The 9,942-nt window shown below is 42.5% G+C and overlaps 2 long non-coding RNA genes across 2 annotated transcripts; both read right to left on the bottom strand.

The window, feature by feature from the left end:
* Positions 1-466: 466 nt before the first annotated feature.
* Positions 467-3,862, bottom strand: LOC122434471. The gene is made up of 3 exons (XR_006267376.1): positions 3,814-3,862; positions 2,683-2,741; positions 467-519 (listed from the first exon to the last, which is right to left on the bottom strand). It is a non-coding gene; the product is annotated as an uncharacterized LOC122434471 (long non-coding RNA).
* A 99-nt stretch (positions 3,863-3,961) lies between these two features.
* On the bottom strand, positions 3,962-9,379 carry LOC122434470. Its single transcript, XR_006267375.1, has 4 exons — positions 9,330-9,379; positions 4,853-4,953; positions 4,196-4,263; positions 3,962-4,010 (listed from the first exon to the last, which is right to left on the bottom strand). It is a non-coding gene; the product is annotated as an uncharacterized LOC122434470 (long non-coding RNA).
* Positions 9,380-9,942: the final 563 nt, after the last annotated feature.

The raw sequence follows: 9,942 nt of genomic DNA, 5'->3' as shown, positions 1-9,942 counted from the left end.
AAAGTAGAGGAAGAAAAGGCACTGAATCCCAGCACACAGAACTAGCCCAAAATAAGAAAAAGAAAGAAAAGATCGATACTACCATCTTTTCAACTAATCAAAGTAATATTTAAAGATGATTTTTAGTGGGCAAAGATATCAATGTAGATGAGATTTGAAGGCAACCTCAGTTTGAGATGCATCAATTAACTGCTTTAAATGCTTCATTTAGATATATATGCCATCTATGGTCTATTTATCAAACACTTGAATAAAGAACTGGTAGCTCCACAATTTTATTTTTTAGCTCCACACTTTTAACACTGTCATCTTTCTTGGTCTGTTATTACAGTGACAGAAAAATTGATGGCTCTTGATACATGAGGAAAGGATGGTAGTATTGATCATCTTTTTATCATCTAGAGCCTGAGAATGGCTCCTTTTAGCCTTGAAAAGTTATTGTACTCACCAAAATGCAGAATATTTGGATTCCACTGTAGTTGTTTTTAGATACTAATTTCTTAGTGGTAGTTTCTCAACCTGGAAAAATGACAGTTCAGTCTTAGGTATATAAACACACATCATGAAGGAGATAGGTCAACTTAGGCAGTGTGGAAACAAGTGAAGGAAAAGCATGTCAACTGGAAGGTACTCAATAGGCAATTCATAGTCAGACCATCTGTAAGGAGACCATCATCAAAGAACCTTTCTCAGTTCTCAGAATTAGTTTATATATTTGATTCGTTTTTCTCCAGAGCATCTTGAGCCCACTGGAAAATGAGGAGTTTGGAATTGAATTGGTTTATCTATTCATATCTGCAGTAACATGGGAAGAGCATTTAAGAATTGTAGAGATTTAAGGGTCCCCAGTACAATGCTTCAAGTGTGTATAAGAAGATGTGTAGGGAAAAGTGGTATTTGCAATAAGTCATGGTTTTGCCTCCTGATATATCCATCTCCTTCCATATTTGCTAGCTCCATCTCAGACCACAGTAATAAAACTTCCAAATCTGTAATATCCTTTATGTTACTTGTTTAGTTGAGGAGATGCCGAAGCATAGGGAGGATTGAGAAGAGGAAAGGGGGTAGGAGACACCCCCTGAACCCACAATGCTCATGATACCTTTCACACCAAAAGCCCTATCCTTCTGACTGCTTCGTCCTCACCCTCGGAGCACAGTACTACTGTTTCAAGCCTTCTCCCCATCTCTGGGCTGGGCTGCAGAACCCTGAATGTAAGAGACCATTTCCTACTTGTCATTCCCTCTTTGATTCCTTTTCTGAGGATTTATCTGCTGCGATTCTTCTCCCCTTAGAAAAACAGACAATAAGTGGCCAAAGAACTACACCTAAAATCCTTTTAGTGCTCCCGGGATTCTCTCAGCAGTTTTCAGCACCAGTTTACTTCTATAGTTGCACAATCACGTGTCACTTCTGGATAAACATGGTGAGCAGGAAATGGAATGGTGGTAGACTGGGGGAAGTATTATTTTGATGAGTAAACCTCATGGAATTATTTCATTCTTTAAATGTCATACTTGTATAAGTCTGATAGAAATTTTTCAAAAAAACACAAACTTTTATTTTGGGACTGCTTTGTGCACCCACTTTGTGCACAGAGGGATTGCAGGGAGTGCATGCCAGGCCCACAGCTGGACAGTCAGTGACCAAAGGACAGTCTTTTCTGGATCACTTTTGACTCATTAGAACTCCATGAAAAATATGAATTCCCACAAATGCCTACAAATGACAAGTAGAGTTTACCATGAAATGAGACAGTAGGGTCATGGTACTGCTAAGAGAACCTCTCATTTTAATAAAATTATCCTTATATCTCTTGATTCTGCTGAGAAATCACAAAACAAAATAACAGGAAGGGAGAATAAAAGCTTTCAAGATAAGGGTAGTATTTATGTCATTAAAATGCACCAAGTTACCTTCCATTCTGGGGTGTGTGTGTGTGTGTGTGTGTGTGTGTGTCTATATATATACATATATATATATATATATATACATATATATATATATATATATATGTAATGAATCCAGCCAAACCACCGACAAGTAACATTTGGAAATTAGACAAAATTGATTCCTAGATTCAAGCAAAAGTTCAAGGTGAGAAGGAGGAGGCGAGGAGCAGACGCCGATGGAAAAGAAGTCATTACCAGCTAGCTCCTCTGGAATACCAATAAACCTTAGTCTTGCGAAAGCATATTTTTATGGAATTTCATAAACATTCCCCTGTGGTCCCTTGACATTTCCAACCTAACTACATACATAAATGGAGAAAACAGGTCTATAGAATAGCCAAAAATGAGAGATGCTGAAATAGGTAGCTGGAAAGATTTTTGCTTAAATGAGGAATCAAAATTCCCACTGTGTTGAAGTACCCAAATGATCTACACTATACTTACTAGGTGTGTGTGGGGTGACCATTTTGGTCAAAAGTCCAAGGAACAGATGGGTTTTGGGGTTTCCTTATGGCTGGATGCCAGCTATGACTTTAACTGAGTAAGGACCAGTTTCTTTGCAAAGATATTTAAATTAAACAAGTGACACTCACATCCAAGGCTTCTAGTTGTTTCTAATTAACACTCATGCAAGCTGTGAAAATCTTTACCTGCAGCCATTTTGCTTATTGTGTGAATCAAAATGATGTATTAATAAAAACACTTTTCTGTGACTGTCAAATGTCCTCACCTCCACAAAGATCCTGAGAGGCACCAGGATCAGCCCAGGTGGAAACAGTGAAACTGGATCTGTTGAGAAAAGATCATGTTTAGAAAAGTTATTCCCTGACCAGCAAGCTACACATGTACCTTTGTGCACTATAAACAATCATTCTCCTCTACTGTCTTCCCACCATGCTTTTATTTTTTTTAATATTTTTATTTATTTATTTGGCTGCACCGGGTCTCTAGTGGCAGCACGTGAGTTCTTCCATCTTCGTTGAGGCATGTGGGACCTTGAGTTGATGCATGTGAACTTTTAGTTGCAGCATGTAGGATCATAGTTCCCTGACCAGGGATCGAACCCCGGTCCCCTGCATTGGGAGCCACTGGGCCACCTGGGAAGTTCACCGCACTGTGCTTTTAGCTGTCACCTCTTGCCTTGCCTCCTCTAAGGAAGTCCTTCTCTAGACAGTAAAGACTGCATCATCAGCTAGAGAAAGACCCAGGTAAGGAGAGCACAACCTCCACTCTTGACTCTGGAAGAACTCTAGCAGAAGCTCACAGGTTTGCTCTTTGGGGATCGAGCAGTTTCAAGACTCTCCTGAGGCACTCGCAGCTATCCAGAGTCCTAATGCAGTATTCTACTAGAGTTCTCTGCACATTCTGCCTGATCCAACCACAATGTGGCAACCTCATCAGCTCCTTCTGGACTTTGGATAGAACTTCTTAAAAGTGTGGGCTTCCTTGGTGGCTCAGATGGTAAAGAATCTGCCTGCAGTGCAGGAGACACGGGTTCGATCTCTGGGTCGGGAAGATTCTCTGGAGAGGGAAATGGCTACCCACTCCAGTATTTATGTTTACACACAGTTACTGGTTGAAGCAGATTGGAACTGTGATCTGACTGACTCCAAAGCAATCCAAGTGGCAAGTTATAAAGTACCAAGCATTAGAGCTACATAATGCAGGCATTTACACATGACTCTAGGTTCTAAGGCTTATTGTTAGACTGCAGGGGAAGACTGCATTCCAAAATGTACGCCAGAGTGAGCAACAACTCCAAATGTAAAAACTGTGATTAGAAGATGTCCCACGCTGTGATTTGGTATTCCAATATTCTGAAAGCTTCAATCCCAAATTAATATGAAATCTCATCACTCACCAGAAAGGAATCCAGATCCAGCTACTACTAACCTTGTCAGAAAATTACCTGCAAAGGTGAAATCAGGTTCACACACAAGACCTTTACATGTTTTAAAGAAACATCAGAGAGCAATCTGGGAAAAACAGCACCAAACATGGGGAATTCTTACCAATCAAGCCTTGTGGTTTGGCCACTGTACTGACAGAGACTATGACCTGGACATAGACAAGGGAGAGCATTTGTTATAGAGGAGCTTCAAGGTAACCCAATAACATTAGCACTTTTTGTCATGATCACCTCACTCAAACCCATTCATCCCACGGTGTAACTGAACAGGAAACACAGGGGTCAGGGAGACTTAAGCATGCAAATCTCAAATCTTATCCCCAGCTTCCAATACCTGAATCCGTTGAAAATTTTTAACAGTGACACCAAGTGTTGAATATGTTAGAAGTCAGAGACTATGACCTGGACATAGACAAGGGAGAGCATTTGTTATAGAGGAGCTTCAAGGTAACCCAATAACATTAGCACTTTTTGTCATGATCACCTCACCCAAACCCATTCATCCCACGGTGTAACTGAACAGGAAACACAGGGGTCAGGGAGACATAAGCATGCAAATCTCAAATCTTATCCCCAGCTTTCAATACCTGAATCCGTTGAAAAATTTTAACAGTGACACCAAGTGTTGAATATGTTAGAAGTCAGCTGAACTACCAGACCTGTCTTAGAGTGAAAATGAGCAGTCTCTCTCAAACTTAGAGACTGAAGGCTTAGTATGTACGAAACATGATATGTGGTCCCAGTAATGTCTGTAGGAGCAGGAAAATGCCCATAATGTATGGAAGGGTAAAGATTTGGAAGAGTATGACCTACATATTACCTTAATCGCTGGCCTATGCCTTCAGCACTCCTACCAAATGTCACAATGAAGGTAAGTAGGCTGGCAGACTAACATTCCCTGCTCCCCACTTGGTCCATGAATCTCATGCCTCCCCCTTTCCCATAGATAGAGCTGGGCTCTAAAATTACATTCAGATCCACATTCTCATACCTGTTGAAACAGAGGAATTTAAGCAGCACCCTGTACTCTTGACTCCCGAAGTTTGTTTTCTACAATCTAGTTCATTCCATATGTCGACTGTCTGCTATTGGCTTTCCAAAAAGAATAAAAAGAAAAGTCAAAATTCTGGTTTTAAAAAGTCAAAGTGAGGTTTCTTTGAAATTCAAGCAGTCTGATTTTGCCAAATGTCTCTGTAACAGTAGCACTCGCAGAGTACAGAGGAATACAGACAAGTACGGGTAAAAACATGCTCCTGCTTAATGAAAACAACTAGTTGTAGAAACATGGTCTCTACCATCGAGTTAGGCAGCAGTGTCCAGGAGTGACCCTGCCACTGCTGGTAGTTCCTATCTCTAGAGACGCAGGGAAGGGGTCCAACACCTTGTGTAATGAGCCAGGAGACAGCAGAGTTGCCCTCTGCCCAACACCCCTCACCTCTCACTACACAGCAATGCACTTATTCATCTGGCTGGTTCTGGTTCTGGTTCCTTTTTCTTCATGTTACAAGTCCACAGATTTATCAGTACTGGACTTTTCCACAGCAGGTCCTCAAAAAGGTAGTAACTTAACAAATCTGCAAAGAGACTTGCCTGAGGGTGGGCAGCTTAGCCCCACAGAAGGAAAGTTACTTAACTTGCAAACTTACTTAGGTGAGTGGCTGGAACAAACATCCCTTTTTCCCCCTTATCCAGAGGAACTTTTGGAAATGGTTGGTGGGTACCCAATCATGCAGAGTGAAATATAATGTAAGGGACAGCACTCATTTTGTGGCTACAAGATCAGATGAGATTGCTACTGCAGAGGTCTGAGTGGCCCTTCAAAATGAACCACAGTTCATCCTGCTTTAATCAAACATCACAGGGAAAGTATGAAATATTAGGCTAAAAGGCAATGTCCCTTATCTTCTATGGGGGGGGGGTGCGTCTCAAACTGATCTGTTTATCTTATTTTCAACACCATAGCTAAAGACTTAAACCTTTGAAATGGGACGCTGAGCTGTTCACTATACTCCACAACAACATTTCATGAGGTATTAGTGTAAGTAATCAGTAACACAGTTAGTTAGAAAATCAGAGACAGCAGAAATCAGCTAGTATCATTAGGGGTACTTTTATGAATAATCCAAACCATTAAATAACATTGCTGCTGTCTGAAGCTGAGCACAGATCCTTTAAGGTAGTAGCAATTAGAGAAATGTAATCATTGCTAATGTTGGCTTTCCTGGATGTGTTCTTTGGGATATATGCCCTCTAGGATTCCTATGAGCAAACTAGATGCAATAAAGGTGCCTTCAAGCCTGACCCTTGGACCTAAATCCCACAGTCAAAAATGGGGTTTTAGAACTTTAAACGGTGGTATTTGTGATGCTAGTTAATGTCCCAATGCCTAAAACCTCGGTATGTCATGTAACAGAGGCAGAAGTAGCTTTCAGTCCTATCAACAATCCAACTTTCTGATTTCTAAACATAATCCAGGAAGAGAATATTTGGAAACCGCTAGTGTTCTACCAAAAAAGGTGTCCAGCAGTCACCGAGATACTGAATACACATAATTCAGGTAGAAATCAAGAACAAACCAGACAAATTCACTAACAGCATCATTTTACCTCAAAGCAAGAACTGGGTTCCTCTCCGAGTTTGGTCTTTGGGTTTCTGAGAGACAAGGGTTTTCCTTGCACTTAATTCACCCCATAAATACATGCCAGGTAACGGAGGCACAAGCAACCATTACCATTTAGATTTCAGAAGCCTCCACTAAAACCTCCGCTGGGTGTGGCCAGCAGGGGGAGGCAGCGCGTCCGGGAGGGACTTGGAATTCGCTGTTTTTGGTCCTGACTACCCTGGTACCCAACACTGCTGCCCTTCTTGCTTATGAACAGCACCTGTACAAATCATTTCCCCCCTGTGGAATAACAGGGGGAAAAGGACCTGGGAAAGAGGAACTGGACCTAAATTTTAAAATTACTATTATGTTAAATGCACACTGAGCCTGTAAAACAAAACTCAACACTGCACAACACGACTTCGCTGCCTGGAAACACAAGGCCCTCCATCTCCCCGTTACTTTCCTGATTTTTATCTTTAAATGTCTCACATCTTTCAAAGCAAATATATGCCAAAGGCTAGGGACAGAATATTTTATGGAATAACCCCATATTCAACATGTGATTTTACAGGAGACAAAATCCAAAACGCCACTCAACTCTGGCCAGTACCAGGCACTTTTGAGCATCCACTGTCCTAAAACAAGCTCGTGGCCACTCAAAATTGTCCAGGTGTGTATTTTTACACTGAAAATACCATAAGTCTATTGATTAGAAAACTTGTTTCTTATTTGTGAATTGAAGACAACATACGGTATGGGGTTTTTTGTTTTTGTTTTTAACACAAAGCTTGTGAAAAGGACCAGGATCTACATTTAATGAATTCAAATGATACCAAGCACACAATTCCTCTGTAAAAGTGCCAAACCACACTACAAGGCAGCCTATGACAGACACTTAAGTGCATTCACTATCGTAAAACATTAAAGACTCTGCCTGATTAAATCCTGCATTTGTAAATCCTGAGTACCCCAAAATGTTTATTTTTAAAGAAATTTATGAAATGGGCTATAAAAGCACAATGTAGACAAATAAAACTATACCAAATACACAATTACCAAATAAAAGGCACGCAATCTGACTTAATCTTCTCCCCCTGTAAATCTAAATTTTCACAAAACCTTTCATAAGAAAACTATGAAATCCCCAACAAGGAAACTTAACTGAAATGCAAAGAGAATAAACAAACAATTGTTACGTAAATTTAAAGGCCAAACTGCATCCAATATTGGCTGAAGAGAGGCTTTGGGGTATCCACAGTGTTTGTAAAACACCAAGTGCAAATAAGATCAGGCTTTTAAAGGAAAGCACATGAAAAACCCCAGGACCATGTTTGTTCAAATATGATATCAAATACACAAGCACATTAAATAAAAACATAAAACTGCCCCAACGGTGACTGAAAGCTATTTAAAGTCATTAGGGAACAATCCCGGTGCCAATCAGACCTCTGATTTCCTCATTTCCAAGCTTAAAATGTCAGAAAATTTTTTTTCTTTTTGATTAAATCAGCGTCTGAGAGAATTGATTCCAAAATTTAATGACACAAATGAGAACTCACACGTATGGGCGCCCAGGCGGGCATGCACGCAGGTGGGCACGGACATGGGCAGGCACACAGGCAAGGCCACACATGCGGGCACACAGGTATGGGCACACACGCAGGCAAGCAGGTGGGCACACACGTCTGCAGGCACGCAGGCAGAGGCACACACGCGGGCATGCAGGCATGTGCATGCATGCCTGGGCACACATACAAGCATGCACACAGACACACAAGCATGGGCATGCATGCAGGCACACACGTGGGGATGCACGCAGGCATAGGCACACATGTGGGCACACAGGCCTGGGCATGCAGGTAGGCACGCAGGCATGGGCACACACACAGACAAGCAGGTGGGCACACACGTGGGCAGGCACGCAGGCATAGGCACACACAGGCACCCAGACATGTGCATGCACACCTTGGCACACATACGAGCACGTGCACAGACACGCACGCATATGCACGCATGTGGGCATGCACGCAGGCATGGGCACATGGGTCTGGGCAGACACGCAGGCAGGCACGCATGTGGGCAGGCACCCAGGCATAGGCACACACGCAGGCAAGCAGGCAGGCATGCACGTGGGCAGGCGTGCATGAGCAAACATGGAGGCACGCAAGCGGGCACGCACGCAAGAACAAACATGGAGGCACGCAAGCAGGCACGCACGCATGAGCAAACACGGAAGCACTCAAGTGGGCATGCGTGTGGGCGCGCGCGCGCGCGCACGCACACACGCATGCATAGCCACGCGCACGCATGCATAGCCACACGCGGGCACACACGCCGGCATGCGGGCACACACGCCGACGTGACACATAAGCAAAAAATTACTCTCAAAGGTAACCAAAAGTGACTAACTGTCCCAATCCCATGCACAACTCCTCTCAGTTTGTTAAGTTTCTCCTTTTCAGGTTGAAAAGAACAGAAACGGAGGGACCAAGACCAAGAATTAAATACACAATGACACCAATCATGCACAGATTTAAAATAAAAAGCCAAAATCAGCTCCCTGGCAGCCCCAAGACTCCCCTCTACCTGCTCGGCTAACCGTACCTTAACAACGTTTACGAAAGGGAACCAAGACCAATATTTAAAACAAGTAAAATATTAAAGAGTTACCACGCTGTACCATAAAGCACAACATTGTGTCCAAGTTCGGCTAAAGGACCCACACAGTCAAAACTCCAAAGCCCTGCAGACTAGTAAAGTATATTATCAATTACAATATTATTAAAGTATATTCCTCTATAAAAAGCACATTGTAAATAGTCAACTAGCAATGACAAATAAAAATTAACTTAACCTTATTCACCTAGGAGCAGCGGCTGTTTTCCCTCACCCCTGAGGACCGCATCACCGCTCAAACGACCAACTCCCTACGCACCCACCAAGAGACCCAGGAAAAAAAGGGCGGTAGGAAGCAAGTGCACTCCTTTTATAGCCAGCTGACGGTCTCACCTATAAAGATCCTGCCTGGCTGAGGCAAGAGTGATTGACAGGTACACTATCCACTCGCTCTTTCTCTGTATGTGGAACTCGTGCCTGTATCCCAAGCATCACTCTTACTGGTGGAAAGAATTCCCGCTTCACGTGTTTGCCTTTGAACTGGGGTTGCAGGAATTGTGGGAAGCACGGGACAAACCACGCAGAGAGAGACACAAACCAGACTCTGTGATTGGTTCAAGCCGTGAGTTCAAACTATTTCAATGGTCCTAGGCAGCTTTGCATTGCATTTGCCTCCTTCTAGAAAGTTCTTTGCCGCCATTTCTGCTCTGGGGGTAAAATTAAAGTGCAATAGGGGAAAATTAAAGTGAGCTATCAAATCTCTCAGCAGCGACTTTAATTCCCCACAGCAACTATATTTGAGAGGGCTTGCTTAGGAAGCACATATACTAAAATTGGAAAAAAGAAATGGAGATGATACT

The sequence above is a fragment of the Cervus canadensis genome, chromosome X, assembly GCF_019320065.1.
Source record: "Cervus canadensis isolate Bull #8, Minnesota chromosome X, ASM1932006v1, whole genome shotgun sequence".
NCBI classification, from domain to species: Eukaryota; Metazoa; Chordata; class Mammalia; order Artiodactyla; family Cervidae; genus Cervus; species Cervus canadensis.
The sequence above is the reverse complement of the archived record's forward strand: the minus strand, read 5'-3'. Positions and strand labels throughout refer to the sequence as shown.